This window comes from Gymnoscopelus microlampas (assembly GCF_963454915.1).
Source record: "Gymnoscopelus microlampas genome assembly, chromosome: 22".
Taxonomy (NCBI): Eukaryota; Metazoa; Chordata; class Actinopteri; order Myctophiformes; family Myctophidae; genus Gymnoscopelus; species Gymnoscopelus microlampas.
The window spans coordinates 31,598,695-31,626,318 of NC_139959.1; the positions used below are offsets into that span (position 1 = coordinate 31,598,695).

The 27,624-nt window shown below is 41.1% G+C and overlaps 1 protein-coding gene across 2 annotated transcripts in view; it reads right to left on the reverse strand.

Annotated features, from left to right (window-relative positions):
• nebl (nebulette) overlaps positions 1 to 27,624 on the reverse strand; it is a 155,742-nt gene that overhangs the window by 84,625 nt on the left and 43,493 nt on the right. The window lies entirely within an intron of this gene.

A 27,624-nucleotide genomic window follows, 5' to 3' on the forward strand; every position in this document is an offset into this window, starting at 1 on the left:
CCTGTATACTTTTGTTTTCTGTAAGTACAATCTGTTGATGAATAAGAAAGTAAAATAAATAAATACATTTTAAAAAATCTAGTATGCTGCTATTTTAACTACCACTGACATTCCTTCTAACCATGGACCCATGTATGTATATATCTTACTATACTCATATCAGGAATATTTGAAATATCTGACCTGCTAATACATATTTCACTCTACGCATATATCAGGCATAATATCTGACCTGTTTTCTTTGTTCTTACGATTATCTCTTCCCTTTCCCTTTCCTGAAAACTATACATTTTGCCCCAGCACTTCTTTACACCTGTAAACCTGTGATGTGACAATAAAGTTGTTTTATTGATTTGGTATCGCTTACGTCACTGGATAGTTGTGAGGCCTCTTTGGCGTGTGCCGTTTCTATGGTCTCTGGAAGCTGGTGGAACAGACTGGAGGACAGGCCTTTCTTCAAGGAACCCCTGTACCTCAACTGGAGACACACAGGGACAGTGAGGCATGCGTGTGTGCGTGTGCGTGTGCGCGTGCATGCATGTACTGTATAAACAATTAAAGCAGCAATTATGTGGTCATTGCAATGACATTTAGGCAAGTATTTGAAGAATCTGAATCTGTGTTTAACAAGGAAGTTTATCAATTTTGAGGAGGAAAAACATTTCAATTACATTTTGGTTTTGCTTTTTAATAAGATAATGGTTTATTAACTATTCGTGTACGTATATGGCTGCATTCCATACCCATACGGGTGCCCCACATGGGTAGTTCAAAAGAGTAATGGGTAACAAGTAACCAAACATATGCTGCTCATTCAAAGGGGAAATAATAGGCTTCTGGGCTTCAGGCAGGGCTACTCTGCTACACATAAATACAGATACTGTTACATGTACCTCACTCTGTACTTCAGAAGCCTCTTTAGCGTGCTGGGTGTCCAGGGTTTCAGGTAGAGTGGAGTACAGAGAACTACTCACTGCTTTCTTCCCTGCTTCTTTATATTTGAGCTGAAACAGAAAACAGACATTCACCACTCTGCAGTCTGCAGGGTATCAGAATGGACCGGCAGAACATTTGGGATAAATGGTGTGATTTTTGAGTCACATGCATTTTAACGAGACGGGGTGAAATAACGGTGTGGCTTCCCTGTGGATCTCTTATGACGTCGAACTGGCTCTAGTATCGGGTGTTCAGCAGTGGTGGAAAGTGACTAAGTACATTTACTTAAGTACAATTTTGAGGTATTTGTGCTTTACTTGAGTATTTCCAATTTCCAATACTTTTACTTCTACTCCACTGCATCTCAGAGCCAATATTGTACTTTTACTCCACTACAATTATTTGAAAACTTTAGTTACTATTACTTTTTAGATAAAATCATTACATTATTAAACATACATTAACCACTTTTGTCTATTTTATACATAGGCTATTTGAAAATAGCCGATCTACACTCTGGTTGAGCCTCCCCCCGCTATGAAACAGCGCCTCCTGCCATTTCTCTCATGTTCCACAGGGTTTCTTGTTGAAAGAGCAAGCCTGAGATCTAAGGTTAGTCTTGCCCAAATATGGAAGGACGGTGGGACAGTGGATCTGAGATTATGAATTCACAAAATGTGAAAATTATATATATATATAATATAATATATATATATATATATATTTTTTTGTGATACGTTGTTTTTCCGACTCTGTACATGTAGTGTTTTCTTTTTTTCTGTATTTGTGTGATGATTTTGAACTGTTTGGTGCTATTTTATGTGTTTATGAATTGAATACAAGGACTATCGTGATATATCGTATGAAATTTCTTGCAATATATTGAATATCGTGATATCCCAATATATCGAATATAGTGATATTATTGTTAATGAGGGCCTAATATCGCCACAGATATCGTATCGTGAGATACCCATATCGTCCCACCCCTAATATTAATTTGTAAGAAAAAATTACATGACAGAAATGCTTGAGAAAATATCCACCCTCACCTCACTCTGTATTTCAGAGACAGTTTTAGCAAACTGAGTCTCAGAGGTTTCTGGTAGTTGAGAATAAACACTATGAGACATGCTCTTCTTCCCTTCTTCTTTATACTTGTTCTGTAAAATGCACAACATACAAAAGGCATTCAAGTGATCCACAGCTTATCCAGAGCTATTTACAATGAACCAACCACCTATGGCATTTTCCAATAAATAACCACTTGCACCCCAGCATCCATATTCTAGGGGGAACATTAGCCAACAATAGCTGATCTACAAGGATTGCAACAGGCACGTTATGTTTTTTTGGCTAAGAGATTTGGGCCGGAGGAACAAATGGTACAGATCCAACTCACGTCCTATTTACTAAGACTAGAGGGTTTAAGTGACTAGACTAAACTAAACTAAAATATACTAAAATAAAATAAAATAAACTGTTACACTGAGTGTAGTAATACAGACAAACGTTATCTTGGCCTCAGATCAGATACTGCTAAGTAGCTATTTTCAGATGATGGAGACGCTAATTAATGATAAGATGCAATGATGGCAGCCTCTCTGATCCTATTGTGATGATAATCATGTCTCTGTTAAGCATCAAAGCACTGGGTGATGTGTTCTAGTTAACACTCATTCTCAGTCGTGCAAAATTAACTATGACCAGGCTTTATTTTTAAACAAACCAATGTGGGAAGACTCTCATATCATAATTATCATCATCACCTTACCCTGTGTCATCATCTCATCTCATCTCATTTAATCTCATCAAATCTAATTAATCTCATCTAATTTCATTTCATTTCATCTCATCATCTCTGCTCATTTAATAACATTTCATCCCATCATCACATCTCGTATCATCGTATCACCTCACCCTGTGTCATTTTGTCTCGTCTCGACTCATCATCTCAATATCCCATGACAATATCTCACCTTACCTCATCTTGTCTCGTCTCACCTCAGGTTGAGTGCATTTGCATCATGCCGATTGCACACACAAAGCTTTGGAGAACTCTGAATATTAAAGTACTTTCTGCTCTCAAGTTCTCTCATTTCTCCTCTCCTCTCCTCTCCTCCCACCTCTGTTCTCATCCTCTCCTCCCCTGCCCTCTCCTCTCCTCTCCTTCTCCTCTCCTCTCCTCTCCAGTACCTCACTCATCATGTCAGTCATCTCTCTGGTGAAGCTGGTCTCTGAGGTGTCAGGCAAAGTACAGTAGATAGAGTTGGATCTCTCCCTCCTACCACTCTCCTTGTACTTGATCTGGAGAAACAGCAATTCATGATGCAAAAGATAAACCAATGCATTGAAGCCAAATATACTTATCTTCAAACACGGTATAAAGACGTGTCTGTGAGGTGCATTGTGTGCGTGTGGCGTGCATGGGTGTGTGCGCGTGTACCTCACTGAGCAGGTCTGCGGCCTCCTTAGCATGTTGTGTCTCCATAGTTTCAGGTAGCAGAGAGTAGAGAGTGGTGCTCCCCTCTTTCTTACCAGCCTCCTTGTATTTAGCCTGTAGAGGAACGACAGAGGTGTTTTGATGTATTACTTGTTGAGTATATAAGTACAGTATTCCATATACAATACTGACATGTCTTTTGGGTGTGTTGATCTTATCTTTTTCTGCCAACAATGGAGCAATTTGAAATTGCTCAGTTTCAGCCAATTAACTAGGGAATAATTTGAAGCAATAGTCCTTATTGAACTCTCACAGTAGCATGGTGGAATAAAGGGGAATTTTGCTCCACGGTGTTCTTACCTTTTCTATGATGTTATTATCTCCTATGGATGAATGGTACAGTAGAAAAATGTCATAACTCAAAGACGAGATTTCATATCTCGCATTCAAGACAATCACGTTGCATAGTGTTCTGTCACTATGAACGTCAGATCCCTCTCTCTCAAAAAAAATCACCTAAATCACCTAAATCACCTAAATAAACTCCGCCTTTGAGGAGTTTATTTAATTGGGCTATATATGAACTAGAGAAACAATGTTAAGTGTGTGTGTGTGTGTGTGTGTGTGTGTGTGTGTGTGTGTGTGTGTGTGTGTGTGTGTGTGTGTGTGTGTGTGTGTGTGTGTGTGTGTGTGTGTGTGTGTGTGTGTGTGTGTGTGTGTGTGTGTGTGTGTGTGTGTGTGAGAGAGGTTGTTGACTTAAGCAAGGGGGGGGGCTGGTGGGGCATTGTTCTTCACTTGAGGTCAGCATGTGGTCTCCTGAGGTCATAAAGGCAGAGTGTGTGTGTTTGTGTGTGTGTGTGTGCAGCTGTGAGGTCATGAGGTCGCGCTCATTTCTCGTGCTCGGACATAACACCCAGACACGGTCAAACGTAGAGCGGCTGGCACCGCTAAAAAGCTATTAAAATACGCGATTTAGCGCAAGGACCATATAGGCACGCGTTTTTAGCTGTGGCGGACCCGGGATGGAGTCATGAAATTGTTCTACTGTACCATTCATCCTAGGATATCATAACATTGTAGAAAAGGTAAGAAAACCGTGGGTCAAAATTCCCCTTTAAGAAGAGGTGTTCAGCGTCCATGTACCTGACTCTGCAAGTCAGAGTGCTGTTTAGCCATCTGTGTCTCTGTGGTCTCTGGAAGCTGGTGGTACAAAGTGCTCTGATTCTTCTGCTTCAGTCCCTCCTTATACTTCACCTACACAACACAGCAGCAGGTCAAACACAGAGAGGCGGAGGAAACATGAGAAGAACACATACTTCACCTATAACACAGCAGAAGATGAAGGAGATGCGGAAAACGTAGGAGTACAAGAAGAAAAAGATGAATGAGAGAAAGAAGAAGAGGAGATGGAAAAGAGGAAGATAAGGGATATCAAGAGAAGAAAAACAACAAAGAAGAAGGAAGCAAGCAACAGGGCAACAGACAAACAGAAAGAAACCTCAACAGTGATCATTTAAACACAAAACAAACACTTATTTTTAAAAGATTAATCATCAAATGAAATTAATGAAGATGAGTTTGAATGAAGGCATGATGTGTACCTCACTCAGCAGGTCAGATGCTTGTTTAGCGTGCTGGGTGTCGATGGTCTCAGAAAGCAGAGAGTACAGGTTAACGCTCATCTCCTTCTTATTATCTTCTTTATACTTGATCTGGAAGAAGCACAGGAAACAGCAAGTTTAAGAATAGAACATGCTTAGAGAATGTTCCACATACTGTACAGTAGTGTATGTCCCTAATCTCTACCTTATCCACATGAAGCCTTGCATCCCTATTCTGGGGGGCGAAGAACATTGGGCGAAAATAGCAGATCTACCAGCTTATACCTTAGAGTTGTAAGATTGTAGTTCAGGTATTTTCTGAGAATATCTAGCATAAATCGAGCGAAAACAGGAAGGGGCCTCATATAGAGCCCTTGGGGGGACTCCATTTTATTCACTTAGAGAGATATTCAATATTATTACACAGCTTTCCGGAATACTGATTCTGATTGGTCGGTCAAATCATTGTTCTATTTCTACAAAACAGACAGCTGCTCTGCCATTTTGTCTACGTTTGCAATGGATGGAGGAGCTTACGAGCTAATAATAAAACAGAACAAGTCAAATTATTGTAGGCATGTTATAAGAAGGATATGGTAGGATAGCAAAAAAGAACTAGGCAGGTATTAAGGAGGTGCTTACATCACTCAGCAGCTCTGACGCCTCCTTGGCGTGAGCCATCTCTATGGTCTGAGGGAGCAGGGAGTACAGAGAACTGCTCACCTCCTTCTTACCCGCCTCCTTGTACCTGGTCTGAAAACACACACACACACACACACACACACACACACACACACACACACACACACACACACACACACACACACACACACACACACACACACACACACACACACACATATACACTACAACTGGAACCATAGAAAAATACACAAGCTAACACAAACATTAACCAGTGGTGGTTAAGTACTACATTTTTTTACTTAAGTAAAAGTATCAATACTGCAATGAAGAAATACTTGTAGTAAGAGTAAAAGTACAAAAGTGTTGGTATAAAAATGTACTTAAAGTACCAAAAGTAGAAAGTACTCAGGCCAAAGTAATCGGGCCAAGGGGCCGGAGATTAGCTGTTCACAGATGGACACACACACACAATCACACACAGAGACACACACGGGCGGACGGACGGACGGACGGACGGACAAGGTGTAAAACATAGTCTCGGCCGTGCCTTCGGCCTGGCGGAGAGAATAACATGAAAGAATGAACCTGCCTCTAAGGAAGGAAGGAAAGAAGGAAATCAGGAAACTCACCTCACTCTGTAGTTCAGAGACAGTTTTAGCAAACTGAGTCTCAGAGGTCTCTGGTAGTTGAGAGTAAACACTATGAGAGATGCTCTTCCTTCCATCTTCTTTATACTTGTTCTGAATAAGAAACCAATACAACACGACATTTGAATAACACAATCTCCTCCCATCTCCAGGGACTATTTTCAGCTAAACTTTTCAAATCAATCCATGCTTTAAAATACACTAAAATGTAAAAATAATAATATTTTAAAGCCTCTGGAAGTAGTTTTTCATCATACTGAAATAAAAACGTTGGATCCTTGAAAATCAAACTACTGTTTGCTTTTGAAAAAAAGTCAAGTAATAATCACAGTAATGTCAAGAACCTCAAGTAACTCAAAAGTTATGTACTTGATTCAAAATTGAATTGAGTAAAAGTACAAAAGTATTGGCACAAAAATGTATTTAAAGTAAAAGTACTCATTATGCAGAATGTCCCATTTCACAAGTTTTCCAAAAACAATCTTTTGAAAATAGCAGATCTACAAGCTCATGATTGATCGCGACGCATTGTGAGATTGTAGATCTCATATTTTCAAATGGCCAAAATATATATAGGGTTGAAGTGGTTAGTGTATGTTTTGTAATAATAATCAGAATCTATAAAGTAACTAGTAACTAAAGTTTTCAAATAATTGTAGTGGAGTAAAAGTACAATATTTGCCATATTAGAAGTAAAAATACAGAAAATTTGAAATACTCCAGTAAAGTACAAATATCTCAAAACTGTACTTAAAGGGTAAGACCACTTTGGTAGAGGTTTGGGTTGTGTAGTTACCTTGCCATGATATAACTCCAAAGGTTATCAATTTCTAATCAATGGAGCAATTCTTTTTTATTTCTTGCCCACCTTTGGAGTTACATCATGGCAAGGTATATACACAACCCAAACCTCTACCAAAGTGGTCTTGCCCTTTAAGTACAGTACTTGAGTAAATGTACTTAGTTACTATACACCACTGGTGTGTGTGTGTGTGTGTGTGTGTGTGTGTGTGTGTGTGTGTGTGTGTGTGTGTGTGTGTGTGTGTGTGTGTGTGTGTGTGTGTGTGTGTGTGTGTGTGTGTGTGTGTGTGTGCGCGAGTGTGTGTACCTCACTGAGCATGTCAGTAATCTCTCTGTGGAACTGGATCTCTGCAGTGTCAGGAAGCTGAGAGTAGAGAGAGGAAGGAGCTCCTTTGACCATCACTTTAGGACGATAATTGACCTGGAGAGACAGAGAGAGAGACAGAGAGACAGAGAGAGAGACAGAGACACAGAGAGACAGAGAGAGAGAGAGTGACAGAGAGACAGACTGTGATTTTCCTTCTTTCTTAGGCAACCTGGGAGCATGGACTCTTTAACTAAGCCCTTTGGAAATGCCCCAGTTCTGGGAAGAATTTATGTTGACCATTTTGACTGCCTTACCCCTCCCCGCCTGTTGTTAATCTTTCCCCTAATAAAACAGCGCTTATTTGCAACTTGGACAACGCCTCTGTTGTTGGTGTTGGTCAGCTCTCATCACAGTACACATGTATGCATGTTATTGCATGCATATTTGTGTGTGATTGTGTATATGCATGTTTGTGCAAGCATATCTAAGTGTGTATTTGTGTATTATGCATGTTATGAGCATGCATAATTATGTCAGTGTGTTTGTACGTGCATGTGTGCACTTGCGTACCTCACTCTGTAGTTGTGACGCCTCCCTGGCGTGCTGTATCTCCAGCGTCTCAGGGAGCTGAGAGTACAGAGACACGGACGCCCTTCTCCTCCCCGCCTCCTTATACTTGACCTAGAGCATCATGGGAAAATGTGAGGGGCAAACGGCCGCACCGCTTTATTAGTCCACAAAGCTCAATCTACAAACAGGCCAAAGCATCTGGAATGTGAATATTCAATCAGTGGTTCCCAACCTCCCAACCCCAGACAGTTTTTAAGTTGCTTTATTCAGTATTTAAATATTAAGATATTAATTTTATCAGACCCGCCCCCTTCCTATACAAACCCATTATAACTTCAAACTCCAGTTGTAACACGTTAGATTCATAAAAAACACCCGTCTTTGTTCTGTTGACTCATACTGCCCTCCTAATACGTGAGGGGCCCGTGTTTTTTTGATAACTTTTTCATTTATTCCATTTTATTTTTTTATTGTATTTCATTTTTTTTCCTTTTCAAAAATAAATATTAAAAACGTATTAGAAGGACAATATCAGTCACCAGAACCAAGGACGGGTGTTTTAGATGAATCTAACATGTTAAAAATGGAGTTTGAAGTTATAATGGGTTTGTATAGGAAGTGGGCGTGTCTGATAAAATGAATATCAAATATCAAAATACTGAATCAAGCAACTTAAAAACTGTCTGGGGGGCTCACAAAAGTCTGAGTAGATGATAAAATGACCCAGTTTTTTCGAAAGTGAAATATCCCTTTAAGCTCACTGATACACCACTGGGCCAAGCAGAACCGGCATAGTCGGAGTGACACTGGATCAAAGCCGTCACCAAAAGCTTTGAGATTTCTGGTATTTCTAGACAGAAATCTAAGTTCATTTGCACTTTCTGAGATCACCGTAGTCGCAATGTCTTCCCCTGACAAAGACTGGTCTTGTCCTCTGACAGCACATCATCAACATCAGTCACCTGTGTCCGTCCAGTTAAATATGAGCCAAAGCAATCCACTGTAGATTCATTATTATTCAAGGACAATACATTTCAGTTTAGTTTAAAGAATGTCGGGATTCACCGTGTCGAAGGCCTTCTGTAAGTCCAACAGGACCATTCCACAGTAATAACCCCGATCACTGTGCTCTTTGATGTAATCTGACAGGTGTTTAAACATTAAACATAAGGATTAAACATGCATCGGTACTACTCGAGGCATCTTCAAATCATCAGGAATGATGCCAGGATCCAACGATTAATTGATAATATGAGTAAGATGTTTAGCAATCAGAGGGGCTCCATCTTTCACAACTGGTATACTGTCTAAACCTGGAGCCTTATTAGTACTCGTCTTGTCTAAAACAGAGTGAACCTTCTCAACCGAGACTGCTGAAAAATGTTACATTTCTCATAAAATTGGGCAATGCTCGCATAACCAAACCGACCACTGGGCAGAGATCTATAACAAGGGAAGAAGCCACACTAGTAAAAGACTAAATGTTAAAATGGTTTGCCACTTTATATTTTTGTCAAAACATTTCTTTGTCTATTTCTAGACCTATTCTGCTGGCTCCTGCTTTCCTTTTCGCATTTACATAATAGTCTGATTTATCTTTATCTTTTTTGTACCTTGCCTGATTTCTACACATTACATTTGGTCAGAAATGTGTCTCTCTTTCTGATGAACTCTAAAATGTCACTGCTCTTTTATTGCATGATTCGACTGCCAATCTCTCAGTCAAATCATGCAAAAAAAATAACAAAATAAAACGTTTTTTTTCTTCTTTTTTTTTCATAATTCGACTAAGAGATTGGCATTCGACTGAGACACCCCTCGACTGATTAGTCGACTATTCGAATAATCAAGGTCAGGCCTAATATTTATTGGTATCACAACAAAATTGTGTCTGGGTAGTTCAGTCGGCGGAGCACTTGCTTTTGGACCACAAGGTCATGGGTGCGGCAAGTTATGCATTAAGTACTGGGAGCTGATGGTAGGTGTTGCTATCCATAGATATGGAAACCTAGATACCTCATTGGCCTCTGCAGTTCGTTGGAGTGACCTGTATCACGGCTGCAATTTTAGAGAAGGCAAGCTGCCACTCAAAGTGACTACTGGCCAATCACAGCACATTGACTACTGGCCAATCAGAGTGCGTTGACTACAGGCCAATCACAGCGCGTCGAACTGACTAGTTGCTGCGCGGCTGCCTCTTAAAGGTTTAAAGGCTGGGTTACTAAAAGAGCCGCCCCCACCTGCCTCTGATTGGCCTACCGAACGTCCCCTTCTGTGACGCACACGGTGCGAGCCTGAGATACAGACGCCCCAGTCTGCCTTTATATGTCTATGTTGCTATCCACCTCAGCAATCTATCTCCCAGGGCATTGGTTCTCAAAGTGGGGTACGGGGACCCCAAGGGGTACTTGAGGCGGTTCCAGGGGGTCCCCAGCTAAATGATGGATAGGAACCAAATGGACCCTTATGGTTCTGTAACTCTGAGAGTGTACAAATGGAACCAAATGGACATAACGGGTCCATTTGGTTCCATTTGTACACTCTCAGAGTTAAATTAACATTGATTTTATAATATAAATTCGGGTCCCAGAGGTATAAATGCCATTAAATGGGGGTCCGTAGCCTAATACATGTCAAACTGGGGGTACTTGACATTAAAATGGTTGAGAATCACTGCTAGAAAGCCGTATAAACCTTCTCTTATTGGGGTCCCTGGCTTATCTTTTCAAATGGGGGTCCTTGACATGAAAAAGTTTGAGAACCACTGTCCCAGGGGATTGCACAGGGATAGACTCTAGTGTTCTGGCTGATGCCGACAATAAGCCTCTCCGACCTACATATTTACTTAACAATGAAAATGTTTGTTTCAAGGTAAAAAAAAAAGAAAAAAGAGAAAGAAAACCATATTTGACCATATTTTTTGGCAGGGCCCATTTGCAATAGCCTCACAGTCACCGCCCACAGGTTGGGAATTGCTGTTCTACATAAACATAACATGAGTTCCTCCAGCTTGCTACAGTATACCTCGCTCTGGAACTCCTGGAGGGACTTGGCGAGCTGCATCTCTGTGGTTTCAGGCAGCAGAGAATACAGGTTGGTGTTCATCTCCTTCCTGCCCTCTTCTTTGTACTTGTTCTGAAGAGCGGGACAGAAAACAGCTGGCTGAGCGAGCTTTTGGAGGTTTGTAGCATCAACTACGTGCACACAGTCCCAATGGTGTAAAGTACAGTAACTAAGTGCATTTACTCAAGTATTGTACTTAAGTAAATCTTAGAGGTATTTTTACTTTAGTGGAGTATTTCCCATTTTCAATACTTTTACTTCAACTCCGCTACATCTCTGAGGAAAATATTGCACTTTTACTCCACTACACTTATTTGAAAACTTTAATTACTAGTTACTTTATAGATTTTGATTATTATTACAAAACATACATTAACCACTTCAACCCTACATTTCGGCACTGAGTGCCGTGCTATTTTTGAAAAATCTTGAAAACATTTTAGGATTTAGAAAACATTTTTAAGAATTGCCTCAGGTCTTAATGGGTTCATCTCCCTCGTTCCCTCATTTATTTGTCCTTCCATCCATCCCTCTCTCTCTCACCTCACTCAGCAGCTCGGTCAGTTCCTTGACAAACTGAGTCTCTGTGGTCTCTGGCAGGGTGGAATAGAGCGAGGAGGAGACTTTGTTCTTCACGTTACCTTTGTACTTAATCTGCAACACACATCACATCATCCCTCATACAACCACTGAAACACTTGACAACACATCTAGATAAAGGGATATTTCACTTTTGAAAAAGATTTGGGTCATTTTATCATCTACTCAGGCTTTTGTGAGCCCCCCAGACAGTTTTTAAGTAGCTTGATTCAGTATTTAGATATTTGATATTCATTTTATCAGACATGCCCCCTTTCCCATACAAACCCATTATAACTTCAAACTCCATTTTTAACATGTTAGATTCATCAAATTTAATTTATTTTTTCTGTTGCATTTAATTTGTTTAATTTTCCAGACAATATATGACAAATAAATGAAAAGGGTAATTGAAAAAACACGGTCTCCTGACGTATTAGAAGGACAACATGAGTCACCAGAACCAAAGACGGGTGTTTCCAACAAATCTAACAACGGTTAAAATGGAGTTTGAAGTTACAATGGCTTTGTATAGGAAGGGGCCGTGTCTGTTAAGAGTGCCATTAACGTGTTTCACATGTTTTTACCGCTATGGCGCAACGTGCCAATGACGTGTTTGCCGTGTTTTTTTTTGTTTGTTTTTTTTAAAACATGTTCAGAACCCAACAAATCATTATCTGAAGATTTGCAGCTCCATCCACTCCATGTTTAACCTATAACCTTTTTTTTTACCTTGAAAAAATCTCTGGCACTGGGACAACATAGCCAGAAATAATTCTGGCAATTCTGGCACTCAATGAGTTAAAATGAATATCAAATATCCAAATACTGAATCAAGCAACTTAAAAACTGTCCGGGGTGTTCCCAAAAGCCTGATATATATTTCTTTTAAAGTGAAATATCCCTTCAAGTACTGTGTATGAGTGTGTGTGTGTGTGTGTGTGTGTGTGTGTGTGTGTGTGTGTGTGTGTGTGTGTGTGTGTGTGTGCGTGCGTGCGTGCGTGCGTGCGTGCGTGCGTGCGTGCGTGCGTGCGGGCGGGCGGGCGTGCGTGCGGGCGGGCGGGCGTGCGTGCGGGCGTGCGGGCGTGCGGGCGTGCGTGTGTGCGTGCGTGGGTACGCACCCACATGAGTGCACTGTGTTATGTATGAACGTCTCCTACTTCACTCTGCAGGTCGGAGGCTTCTCTGGCGTGCTGAGTCTCCAGAGTGTCTGGTAGGAAGGAGTACAGCGACACACACGACTCTCTCCTCCCGTCCTCCTTGTACTTAGACTGAAAGACACAGCACCATCTTTTCATTTAAATTATTTGCCATGTTGAATTAAAATAATTATTTTTGAAGAATTTTGAGATCTGTTCAAAACATACCCAGAATAGGGATGCCAGCTTTAATTTGGTTGATATTGTGCAATTAAATTGTGATATTATCAGAGATAATTATCAAACATATACTGTAGAAACAACAGATAAAGATGATGGACAGTATTTACACTTATCATACTTACAACATATCATATCCAGGTAGATACACAACCTAACATTCCACCAAGGTTCAACCACATTCAGCCAGCTGTCCCTATTATGGGCAATCTTTTTACGTTTTTGCAAGTTTTTTATTTATTTCATTTATTTATAATTACAAAAAGTGAAATTAGAACTTCAAGTTCACAACAGATTGGCTGTTTTAGCTATTTGTCATGAGATGGAGTATATAGGGCTTAAAGCTTTATTATGTTTATTGGTGAATGTTTTTTTGTGAAATGTTAGTTTGTCCAATCTGTATGGCAGAGTATATTAATACAATATAACTTGATATAAGTTATAATACAATTGGGGTGGTTGGTTTGGTCTCCCTGCTCTTCTATTGAGACATTTAGATCCTGTGTCTAGGTTGGACACAACCTTCGACACGCTCCTGTTTCTAGTTTGTCAATTTATCCCCCAAGCAAGCAGGCAGGCTCTATTAGCTAAGTGGTAATAATTTCAGCACTTGCGCAGGAGGTCGGGGTTCAAATTTGGGGTGGAACAGGAAAGTTACATAGTGCCGCTTTAAGTGGTTAAGAATAGGCTCTATGCACAGCAGCCATATTGGGCATGAATTGGGCCTCTTCTTACTTCCTTCACTGGTGTTACCAATGATACTAATTAAGGCTCTGTTCCATTTAGAATGGCATAGTGGTTGTCTTATTTTCAAGGACCCCCATAACTCTGAGAGTGTACAAATGGAACCAAATGGACCCGTAAGGGTCCCCTTTGGTTCCATTTGTACACTCTCAGAGTTACACACCAACCATAAGGGACCATCTGGGAACCAAAATGGAGTGTTTCTAGTGAGCCATCATGCATAATATCAGCACCCTGACCAGAATGGAACAGAGCCTTCATTAGTATCATTGGTAACACCTGTGAAGGAAGCCCAATTTCTTTCCAATATGGCTGCTGTGCATAGAGCCTATTGGGAAAGATTGATAATGAAAAGATAGACTAGTTGTATTTTGACCAATCAGCAAACATGGCAGAGTATGTTAATCCTACTATAATTCTACAAAGCTCTGTAGTGCATGGTGTAGTGCGTGGTGAGGCCAAAAACGGTTCTGCCCGGATCTGAATTTGCACAAAGACATTGACCATTACCATGTGCACGGAACAGCGAAGCCCGTTTTTTCGATTTCACCAAATCTCAGCTGTTTATTAGCGTTTTTTGTGTAAAATAATGTCGCCATGGTTACGGCTGCCCAGCTGTGGGATGGCCCCGCGAGCTACAGTATGCGACGCGTTGTCAGCTTGTAGATCTGCAATTTTCAAAACATCTTCACAAAATGTTGAATATTTGTGAAACATTTTAACAACACAAATCTTGTATGGGGGTCCCTGGCTCCAAATATTTTCTGATGGGGTTTCTGCAGCCAAATACAAACACATTTGGGGGTCCTTGACATCAAAACGTTTGAGAAGCACTGGCATCACTAATCACTGTTTACTCAGAGGTAAAACTTTCAGCTCTTGCGGGAAAACTAGGTTAGAATCCCCGATAGGACATGAAAAGTTACAAAGTGCAGCTTTAACTATTGTTAAAAATGTATGTCCCAGCCTTTGTGAAGTCAACCATTCAAGGCTCTAAGCCTGTGTGTGTGTGTGTGTGTGTGTGTGTGTGTGTGTGTGTGTGTGTGTGTGTGTGTGTGTGTGTGTGTGTGTGTGTGTGTGTGTATACCTCGGAGATGATTGAACTGATGTTTTTAGAGTGAATCAGTTCAGCTCCTGGAACAAACATACTGTGACCTTTCATCTTCTTAAAGTCCTCCTTATAACTGACCTGCATGTAGAGAGAGAGAGAGAGAGAGAGAGAGAGAGAGAGAGAGAGAGAGAGAGAGAGAGAGAGAGGAAAACATTTATGAAAATATTACCATAAAACTGATGTACTATTTCAATTTACAAGCTTTATACTGTACAGCTTATTTATATTGAAACATGTGTAAATTAATTGTATAGTGTGTTTTGATCTGGTAAACTGTAAATCCAGCCCTCCAGTGGGAGCAAGGTAATCCAGATTTATATAAGTTTTGAACTCGTGGACCCTGGGCATTAATACAATTATCTGAATCGTTCCAGAACAGTTTAATCCATTTAAACCATTTGAGCCCTATTTTATACTTTTTGAAAATTAAATAGCAAAATAGCTGACTTACAGTACAAGCTCACAACACGTTATATTGCGACATGTTGAGGGAGACAGTGTAGAAGAGACAGACAGTAAGAAAGTGGAGAGGGAGACAGTGTATAGGAGAGACAGACAGTAGGTAAGCTGAGAGGGAGACAGCGTAGGAGAGACAGACAGTAAGAAAGTGGAGAGGGAGACAGTGTATAGGAGAGACAGACAGTAGGTAAGCTGAGAGGCACAAAGTGATGTGAGGTCAGAGGTCATCAGTACTGACCTCACTGACCAGCAGGCTGCATCTCCTGTTGAATAAGGGGTCTGGGACGGGGGGCTTCGCACCAGCTGCAGCCTGAAACATACATGAAAATCCTCTTTATAGTGTCTCTCTCTCTCTCTCTCTCTCTCTCTCTCTCTCTCTCTCTCTTTCTCTCTCTCACTGATTGCTATCTGCAACTTGTATTCCTATTTTTATTGTGACTATTCTTTATTTAAGAATTTCACTACCAGCAATTGATTTTTGTGTTTTTATCTCCTTGCTCTCCCTCTCTCTGCCAAATGAATTGATCTACACCTGTAACCCTGTTACAGTAGCCTACAGTATGTGACAATGAATCTGATTCTGATTCTGAAATATACAGTAGTTGTATTGGAAGTGCACGTGACACAGTGATAATCAAATGTTTTACTTAAGTAAAAGTAGCAATAATGCAATGTAGAAGTACTCTGTTACAAGCAAAAATCTGGAATAAAAAATGTACTTGAGTACAAGTACAAAAGTATTGGCATCAAAATGTACTTAAAGTACCAAAAGTAAAGTGTTTGAAAATAGCAGATCTACAAGCTCACAACGCGTCACGACGCGCTGTGAGCTTGTAGATCTGCTATTTTTTTTAGGTAGACAATAGGGCTAAAGTGGTTAATGTATGTTTCATAATGTAATAATTTATATCTGCAAAGTAACTAATAACAAAATTGTAGCGGAGTAAAAGTACAACATTTGCCTCTGAGATGTAGTGGAGTAGAAGTAAAAGTATAGACAATTGGAAATACTCTGGTAAAGTAAAAGCACCTCAAAATTGTACTTAAGTACAGTACTTGAGTAATGTACTTAGTCACAATCAGTGGTGTAAAGTAACTATTCTTTATTTTTAAGAATTTCACTACCAGCAATTGATATTTGTGTCTTTATCTCCTTGCTCTCTCTCCCTCTCTCTACAAATTTTATTTACGCTTGTAAACCTGTTACAGTATGTGACAATAAATCTGATTCTGAAACATAGTTGTATTGGAAGTCCACGTGACAAGAATACGCATGTGAGATCAGGGGGGACACTCTGAAGAAAACATTTTGCACCTACTGTATATGTGCTATACGAGCCCTAACACTTCGGCTATTGGGTGGCCTCCCGGATTCAAGCTTCAATACAGAACTCTGTCAACGAGCAAAGGAAAACCAATCCTTGCTCGGGTCACAGGTTAACGGGCACATGCTGTCCTTCTGCTAATCTTCTCTAAAGCTCTCATCAACGCCACGCCAAGGTCAAGGCCAGGGCACAGTCGACGCTGTCTGGGACAGCGTCCAGGGTCCTGTTTGCACGTCTGTGCGTCCGACAGCACTTCACTGAGCTGACACTGAGAACACACAGGTACAATACTTCATGAGCCACTCACAGCCAGTGTTGCCAGAAGTTGCGAGAGAAATAAGCAACTAGGTCTGTGAAAACAAGCCCAAAAGAAGCAACTAGGCTACGGCTATTTAAAATAGCCGATCTGCAAGCCCGATACGCGTTGTGAGCTTGCATATCTGCTATTTTCGAAAGAAAGAAAAAGAAAAATCTAGTCATTTTGGAATATGTTCTCTGGCACAAGATGGAGGTCTGTGGACAAATAGCCTACATATTAATCTGGGGGTCCTTGCCATGAAAATGCTTGAGAACCACTGGTTTAAACGACATTAGGAAACAAGTCCAAATAAGCAACTACACTTTAGAACCCAAAAGAACGCAACTCGCAACTACCAATATTTACAAGCAACTTTACAAAAAAACAAGCCCAAAGTCGCTTATAATAAGCAGACATGGCAACACTGCTCACAGCCTGGTCAACATTCACACTACGTTCTGTACATGGAAAGTCACATGTGTGATTCCTTACATCTGTACCTTGTCTCAGAGCAGTATGAATATAATGAAAAATGTATAATTTCTACATTTTATCGTTTTTTATGTTAAAGGGGCTACACCATGAATTTCATTTTTTTTTAGGTTTTTAGTATTTTTTGGGCTCCCCAGTGTCTCTTGTACCCAAAATTTTTTTTTTTTTTAACATTCAGTCATTCATGCTAATTTCATGGATTTCCTGAATGGGCGTGTCTGAACAGGCCATTTCAGAATGGCTGTGCAAGTGATGTCACTTGCACTGATTTTGCATTGACGATGGCCAGACAGAATTGCTCAGTAGCTCCCCCCTGCCCAATAGGACGTTTTGGTATTGCAGCTGAAAAAGCTTGGAATGACAGACAGTCAGATTGTGAGAGAAAATATCTGGATGTTTTTTAGGCTTACAACCTGTTTAAAACGTATTAGGGGGCAATATTTATATATAATATATATTTTTTTAATTCATGGTGTTTTTAACGTTTTTTTTTTGGTGTGTGTGTGTGTGTGTGTGTGTGTGTGTGTGTGTGTGTGTGTGTGTGTGTGTGTGTGTGTGTGTGTGTGGGTGTGTGTGTGTGTGTGGGTTCACTATCTGAGACAGTGGTTCTCAAAGTGGGTTCGGGGGACCCTTCACTAGGTTCCAGGGAGACCCAGCTAAATGAGTTAACATAGTATCAAGATCAGTTTAACCACTTTAACCCTATATCGGTTATTTGAAAATAGGAAATCTACAAGCCGACAATGTGACTCGTTGTCAGCTTGTAGATCTGCTATTTTCAAAACATCTTGACATTTTTTTGAATATTTGTGAAACATTTTAAAAACACAAATCTTGTATGGGGGTCCCTGACACAAACTATTTTCAGATGGGGTTTCTGCAGCCAAATACAATTACATTTGGGGGTCCTTGACATGAAAACGTTTGAGAATCACTGCCATCACTAATCACTGTTTACTCAGAGGTAAAACTTTCAGCTCTTGCGGGAAACTGGGTTAGAATCCCTGGTAGGACATGAAAAGTTACAGAGTGCAGCTTTAATTATTGTTAAAAATGTATGTCCCAGCCTTTGTGAAGTCAACCATTCAAGGCTCTAAGCCTGTGTGTGTGTGTGTGTGTGTGTGTGTGTGTGTGTGTGTGTGTGTGTGTGTGTGTGTGTGTGTGTGTGTGTGTGTGTGTGTGTGTGGGTGTGTGTGCGCACGCGTGTCTAGAGCTAATCTTGCAAACAACTGGACCGATCAGCGCCACATTTCCTGTGCACACTGCCGGTCGACCAGAGAAGTACCACCACTTCAGATTCATACGTCATAGATATGTAATAATCACTGGCCACATGATGTCCCGGATCCACATTGGAGCCACGCCGCTCCCATGTGGATCCCGAGATCCACAGATGTAGTTCCTTTATAGATGGGTTTCATGTTTGTAAACATTGAGAGGATATGACCGCGCAGAGGAGGGGGAAGCCTATAGAGGGCGCCATTACCCGCAGCAGCTCTGGTCAAATGTCCATTCATAAAAGCAATGATCTTCACCGGGTTTAATGAAAGTAGATTAAATTATGCAGTTTGTAATACCTTGTTTACTCAATAAAAATGATTTGTCGAAAGTTGGATCTGTTTGTATATAATAGCAGCATTATGCCTATTATGCCTATAATAGCAGAATTATGGCTATCTAACTCCCGAACATAACAACAGAGTGAACGGCGCTCGTTTTCGTTTCCCCCGAGCATGCGCAGATTGCGCATTCTGCTCTGTGATGACGTCGCGCGGAAATCCGTCTATAAAGACTTACTTTGAATTAGGGGCGGGCTTTCACGACTAGAGATTTTTACTGGTCGACTAATTTGACCCAGTGGTAGTCGACTAGCCGACTAGTCGAAATTACCTATTATTATTTATTCATTTTTCGTTGCCATTGTTTGAATACCATTACTATCATTATTATCCTCCTGCCTTTATTTTTATGCCGTTTTAAGGGAAGCGCTTCTGGCACAGCAGCGTCTCCAAGGATCCTCAAAAGGTTATTGCCAAATAATAGGCTATTATTGGGCACATTTTGACCCCCTTTTGATACAAAATAAAGGCAGGAGGATCATAATAATAGTAATGGCATTAAAACAATGCAAAAAAATATTTCTTTTTTTATCATTTTTATCCCTCGATTTTGTAACCCTTTTTTCACCCGGTGCCAATTTGCTAAGTGATCCTGGGCACTACACTCCCCCCACCAGCCTAGGGAGGCCAGGGCCGAGCTCATGCCTCCTTCAATGCATGAGAGCCAACTGACCTTCTTGTCACCTGACAGGGGGGAGTTTCCCTGGTTGGACGTAGCGTGTGGAAGGAACACGTTATTCCAACCAGTTCCTTTCCCCTCCATCAGGCGCCCCGGCTGACCAGGGGGAGGCAGTATAGTGACCAGGACTACTGCATGTTTTTGTGAGGGTATTAACTACCCAAGGAGACACGGGGAGAACATGCAAACTCCACACAGAGCAAACTAATATTTATATATATATCTGCATTAGCTTAGTCAGATTCAATATATTAATTTAATATCTCAAAGTCAATTGAACTGACTGGATCAGATTTAATTCATTATTTGTGTTTAATAAAAGTGCTGTGTCTTTCTTTGTCCATGAGTAATACAGTATGTGGAGCCATCCATCCATTTATCATCCATCCATCCATCCAGACATAACATGGTAGGTTTACTTCACCTCCGTCTCCCACGGAGGAACCACTCTGCTCTCCTCTCCTTCAATCTCCTCTTCTCCTCCGTCCTCCCCTCTCTCTCCTTCCTCGGCAGAACTCGCCCTCTCTCCCCCCTCCACGCTCCCTTTCTCCGCGTCGCCTTCCTCTCCTTCCATCTCCTCCTCCTCCTCCAACTTCTCCCCAGAGTCTGTCCGTCCGCCGGTCACCTCCACGGCCGAAGTCACCGTGGTCACCGTGGTGACCAGTGTGTCCTCCATCATCCGTCGTTCTTCACCTCCCTCTATAATCCCATCTTTCTTTCCCTCCGTCGTTACGACATCTTCCTTCGCTTCCTCCCTTGTTACGCCGTCTTCCATCCCTTCCTCCGTTGACGAAACGTCTTCCTTCGCTCCCTCCGTCGTCAAGACTTCCTTCCCTTCCTCCTTTGTCAAAACGTCTTCTTTCCCTTCCTCCATCGATGAAGATCCTGACTCCTGAGGCCTTCTCTTCTATTCTATTCCTTTCTGTTCTATCCTGCTATTCTCAACTATTGACTTATATCCTCTAAGATCAACTCCAACAGATGATGTAGATCTGTACAGATCTGGTCCTTGTCCTGTCCCTGGGTACTGTGTGTCCCCTATGGCTGTATGGTGTGTCTGTGGACTGTCTGTGAGCCTATTGGCACGTCTTATCTGGCAGTGAGGTAGGTAAACATCCACATTTAGACCCCTTCACTCATTATCTTATCACATGGGTATGACCCTCACCCTCACTCCCTCTGACTGACAGCCAGTGGCACTGTGGCAGAGTGGCATGCAGTGGTGTAAAGTAACTGAGTACATTTACTCAAGTACTGTGCATAAGTGCAATTTTGAGGTGTTTGTACTTTACTTGAGTGTTTCCTATTTCTAATACTTTTACTTCTACTCCCCTACATCTCAGAGGCAAATGTTGTACTTTTACTCCACTACAATTATTTGAAAACTTTAGTTACTAGTCACTTTGCAGATATAAATGATCATAAAATAAAACATACATTAACCACTTTAGCCCTATTTCATACATAGGCTATTTGAAAATAGCAGATCTACAAGCTCAAAATGCGTCGCATCGTGATGCGTTCTGAGCTTGTAGATCTGCTATTTTAAAAAATGTTAGCACTTTTACTTTTGGTACTTTAAGTATATTTTGATGCCAATACTTTTGTACTTTTACTCAAGTAACATTTTGAACACAGGCATTTTACTTGTAACAGAGTATTTTTATAATGTGGTATTGCTACTTTTACTTAAGTAAAAGATGTGAGTACTTTTTCCCCCACTGGTGGCATGTGCGCACGCGTGCGTGCGTGCGTGCGTGCGTGCGTGCGTGCGTGCGTGCGTGCGTGCGTGCGTGCGTGAGAGAGAGGTGCCATCTCAAGGGTATATGATGAAGAGAGGGAATATGTGTGACTGAATGTGTGTGAACGTGTGTGTGTGCAAGGACGTGCGCATGCATGCGAACATGCACGTTTAAATGTGTGTGTATGTGTGTGTGTGTGTGTGTGTGTGTGTGTGTGTGTGTGTGTGTGTGTGTGTGTGTGTGTGTGTGTGTGTGTGTGTGTCAAGGGGAGCTGAAGGTGAGCGTTCACCGAGATGTCACAGAGAAAGAAAGAAAGAAGGAAAGAGAGAAAGAAAGAAAGAAAGTGCCACAGTATATTTGCTGCATTGTAATTCAGCTTCTCAGTGCAAACCATATACAGTGGCGGCCATTTTCTGGTTCCATCTACCCAGATCCCATTCATTTTTCCCATAGAGATTTTCAAAAATATTTATATAAATAATTTTAAGGCTAGAATCAAGCCATCCAGGGTCCTCCTGGTGAATCATGACCATAAAACATTTGATTCTGTGAAAAAAAAGATTAGAAAACCGCAAAACAAAGGGTATTTATCAAATATTGTATATCATCATATACATGCGCACGTTAGGGGCAGCCATAGCTGAGTGGTTAGTGAGCCCGCCTAGGGAGCCAGAGGTGTCCCTGAGCAAGACTCTTACGGCGGTTTCAGACTATGGTTTTGGGTGCGCACTCCAGACCGCTCCGTTTCCGAGTGCGCTTGGCTGGCCCGCATTCACACTGGCCAAGGCTCTAACGCGCCCGAGAACACTTGCATATATACCCCCGATCCTATAGGTGGCGGCATGCACATAGTGCTTCGCCAGTGGACACAGACGTCATCAACTATGCGACAATGTTTGTGCTGGTCGCGCATAAATATAGGGTTGCCGCTGGGGAGAGAGTCAGGAGCGCACTGAGCGCACAGAAGTCAAGGCACAGACTGCTGTGTTGTTGGCGCGCGTGTTGTTGACAGACGGATGCACGCTTATGAGAAACAACACAAATAAAACCTGGTGAAACACAACGCGCAAGATGAGGATACAGGAAACATTCAGTCTAAATGTCCAGTTTGTTAACCTTCACAACAACTACTACTTTTGTATTTGAAACCTTACATTTCTCTAAATATTATAAACTTTCACGACAGCTTAAGTACAAAAATATATCATTTATGAAAAGGCAACTAGCCTATACAGTGAAGTCGGACTGAATGACTGAAACCTTGTATTGTGAATTGTACTTCCATGTACTGTTTCTCATGTCTTACTAAATAAAGTAAAATCTTTTCTTTTTTTACTCTCTTTGTGTGGGGATTATCTGGCACATGTATGTATCTGTTATGAAAGAGAAATTGCATCATGAGTGAAACGGCTATAGTCCATGGGAAACCATAAACCTACGTAGGCCTACAAATGAGTTACCATATTTACTTACAAATTTCAAATTACAAAGCCTTATAAGCTATATATTTCTGGGATGCATAGTAGTTGAAACTCCACAAGATATCCACAAGATATACTATTATATATATATATATATATTGTTGCTGTCATTATATGGCCATGACACGGCCTCTCTTTCTATCTCGCGCTCTCATTCTATTTCTGTATGTAATGTTTTATATAAATAAATAAATAAATAAGTTTTATATATAAATATTGCGGGTTTTAGCGCATCATCCCGCGGGTTCATTTGGTCATTTAATGATAAAATTAACCCGCGGGATGATACTAAATCTTTCATCATCCCGCGGGTTCATTTTATAATTTAATGATGAAATTAACCCGCGGGATCCGGCCATGGTTGAACCCCTGTGGATTGATCTGCGACGTGTTTTTGTTGACTGTTTTTGTCGAGTTTATATACCGTCACCTATTCCAAATAGCGGGCCACTTCCGTCAAACAGTACGCTTGCTTTCACACTGCAGCGTACCGTCTCCGAGGACGCATGATTCGGATCCGAGACTGCCTCCGGAGGTGGTTTCGGGAACGGAACGGGGATCCGTTTCGGGGAACGATACGCAACGTTCACACTACCACAACATCAGCCAAGTGGCCCAGGGTGCGCACCCGGGGCCGTAGTGTGAAACCGCTATTAATTGCTAACAGGTTCTCATTGGAAACAAGACCGCAAGGACTTTCATGAACGACCTGTTAAAAGGAATTATCCTTATCCTTTATCAAATATAAAAACATTTTTTTTCACAGAATCAAATGTTTGTGGTCATGATTCACCAGGATCCTGGATGGCTTGATTCTAGGCTTAAAGTAATTGATATCAATATTTTGGGAAAAAATGAATGGGGTCTGGAACGATGGAACCAGAAAAACAATGGCCGCCACTGCTAATAGCCAGTTGGTTGCTGCATTCTTCTCACATCTGAAAAGACGGCTTGCCTCTTCAAACGATGCACTGTACATCATACATGATGAAAGTGGGGAGGTTTCACAATCCTTGTCTCTGTCTCTGTGGAGAAGAGACAAACAAAGGCCTCGACCAAACTGTGGCTGCTTTGCTGGGCTCTCTTATTGTTGATGCAATTTCAGCACAAGGTTTTGTGGCAACGCTCTGTCGCGATCATTCCTTTGTTCGGGTTTATTTGTTTCACTCGTTTGTTTTTCGCTCCTGCAACAAACAGTCAGTGGTGGAAAAAGTATTCGGATATTTTACTTAAGTAAAAGTGGCAATGCCTCAATATGAAAATACTCTGTTACAAGTAAAAGGTCTGTGTGCAAAATGTTACTTGAGTAAATGTACAAAAGTCTTGGCATCGAAATATGCTTAAAGTACCAAAAGTAAAAGTACTAAAATGTTTGAAAATAGCTCACAACGACGCGATGCGACGCGTTGTGAGCTTGTAGATCGGCTTGTAGATCGGCTATTGTATTGTAGCTTGTAGATCCGCTATTTTCAAATAGCCTATGTATAAAATAGGCCTAAAGTGGTTAAAGTATGTATGTGAATATCTGCAAAGTAACTAGAAGCTAAAGGTTTCAAACAATTGTAGTGGAGTAAAAGTACAATATTTGCCTTTGAGATGTAGTGGAGTAGAAGTAAAAGTACAGAAAATTGGAAATACTCCAGTAAAGTTAAAAATACCTCAAAATCGTACTTAAGTACAGCAATTGAGTAAATGTACTTAGTTACTTTCCACCACTGCAAACAGTGCTTCCCCAAACAAATACCATTCATAATTCCACACATCCAGCACGAGCAAGTTCTCATTGTAACCACCAGCCTGCATAAACAGCCTGATTTGACGCAACAAATAAACCATCCAACCGACACCCACAGTGTTGGACTCAAACCACGATTGCCAAAAATAGCAGATCTACAAGCTTACCACGCACCGAGAGCAACACGCTGTGAGCAACACTGGCACGCAACTCTGTCTGAATCAGACATAAACACTGCTCACCAGGACAGCGGGAGGACGAGAGTGCATCAAATTATATTCAACTATTGTGGAAAGGAGATTACGCACGAACGTCACGTACTGTAGGATAACTGTTAGAAAGGCCACACTGACCTTACCTAATAATCGTGTGTATTGCCTCAAGGTCACACTGACCTTACCTAATCATTTTGTTTATTGTCTCCGCCAGGCCGAAAGGCATGGCGAGAGAGTATGTTTTACCCCCTCTCTGTCCGTCCGTCCGTGTGTCCGTGTGTGTGTGTGTCCGTCCGTCCGTCTGTGGACAGCTAATCTCCGGCACCGTTGGCCCGGTCGCTGCGAAACTGTGTACACACACTCCCTGGATGCCAATTCAGAACCTCTGCACCAAAATTTTCACATGGGCCAGTTATAGCGCCACCAGGAGGCCGATTTGTGCAAAACCATTTTTTTTATATTACTCCTACAGATTTTATCCAAACGTCAGGCAAATCGGTACACAGTATCTCTATAGTCATGTGATGAACACGGATCTGTTCGATTTCCCATATGCCATCCTCATTGGCTAAGGTTGGCTTCCAAAGTTTGCAGGATTGCTCCGTTTTGAACAAAATGCCTCAAATTATGCACTCAGCTTGCGATTTCCATTAAATTTTAAATGCACATTCCCACTAGGCTGAGGAAAAAATGCCACCCCTTTCACATTGGCCTGTTATAGCGCCACCAGCAGGTCTAATTTAGCAAAACACATTTTTGGAACAAAATGCCTCAAATCATGAATGCAGTGTCCAATTGCCGTGAAAGGCCTAAGAAGAAACGGGCACCCTTTTCACAATAGCCCATTATAGCGCCACCAGGAGGCCACAATAACCTACCTGACCTGGCGGAGACCTGTGCTCAGAGGAGCACTTTTTCTAGTTGCCTCCTGATTCTGATTGGGTATTGTGTCATGTTAGTTCACTCTGATCACAGGTGCTCCTCATTTAATTAAGTTATACAGTATGTATATCAGCTGTTACTAATTGCTTTTGTTCAGTTCTAGTTTTGTCCCTTTCTCACTCTTCCGTTGTACCGTGTGCTACAGTCCCTTTTATTATATTGCTGTGTGAGGATGCACAAAGGTTTCAGACCACAGCTGTAATAAATCCCCTCAACTGGGAACAGTCTGGTTTCTTCCGTGTCCTCTAACCGGGACGCACCTCCATACCTTGTGCCACTCTAAACCACATTCCCTGGAGACCCCATCTCCTTTACAATAACTATTGATCTACAATTTCACACCGCTTGTAGGTCGGCTATATATATATATTTTCTTTTCTTTTTTTTTTACTTTTTGCCTATATATTGACATGCCCAAAATAGGGATTGATTATCAAGTTAAGTTAACCATTTAATTAAATTATCGATAATATTGATTATTTTTTGGAATCAATTCATTTTATTAACTGCTGTTCCCATGTTATGATCCCCTCACTTTCCTGTCTTTCTCCACTCTACTTAAAAGAATGTGAGTGAATGAAGCAGGGCGGAGCACAACTCAACCTCTAGCAGTCATTAACATGTGGGAAGGAAACACCCTGCCTCTATAAATACACTATTTTATGTTTGCTATACATAGACTCATGTAGATGCTTCCATACACAGACACACATGATGACTAGGCTGGGAATGGATGAGAAAAGGCAATGCCCCACTACTACAACACTAACTACTACTACTACTACTACTACTACTACAGTACTTTAACCCATTAAGACCTGAAGCCGATTCTACAAATGTCTTCTAAATCTCAACAGTATTCTGAAAAACGTGTTTCTATATCAGCGGTGCTCAAACTTTTTCATGTCAAGGACCTCCAAAATGATATGTATTTTGTTGCCGACCCCATCTCAAAATATTTCGTTCCAGGGACCCCCCAGAAGTAAAGATTTGAGTTAAAAAATGTTCGCTTTAAAACAATAAATACATTCAAAGATGTGCACACATTTTCACGATTAAAATTGTAGATCTGCTATTTTTGAATAGCCAAAGTGTAAAATAATGCTTTTTAGCTCAAATAAAATAAATGACACAGACGCGAGCAGAGCATGCCACAGCAACATGGCACTGCACATCCTTGTAGCATTTGACAAATAAAAACTATTACTATTACTACTTTTAATAGTACTACTGACACAGCTTCTACTACTGCCGCTGTCAACATAGCCTACTGTGGGAATTGAAACCAAACCACTTCAAAGGACAACAGAGCCACAAGGAGGAATGTGTAAGTGTGCGTGTGTGTGTGCGTGTGTGCGTGTGTGTGTGTGTGTGTAGGCTAACCAGCTAAGTTATTTTCGTTCTGATCAAAAAGTGTGCATAATGACAGACTGCTGAGATGGAGTACAGTCCTGCAGCAACAACAACACCGGTCTCATGCAGTCCGACGATCAGAGATGTCCGCCTAGCGCAACGTTTGCCGAGTGATATAACATCTAAATTCAATGTAGGGGGCGGGGCTGAAACTAGGTGGGAACAATTTGGATATTGGAAAAAACTAAACAAAAAATGTGACTGTTTTTGTCTGGGAGACAGTCATCTCGATGGTGCTGCTCACTCTTCACATACTAGAGTATGTCTGACATAAATGTCAGAGCTTAAATCGACATGTAAATGTGAAATAAATGCATATAGCTAAGATAGCAACCGCTAATTCAAGTGGTGTTTTCTCTACTTAAGAGATTTAACTTGACATCAGTTCTATAAGCTGT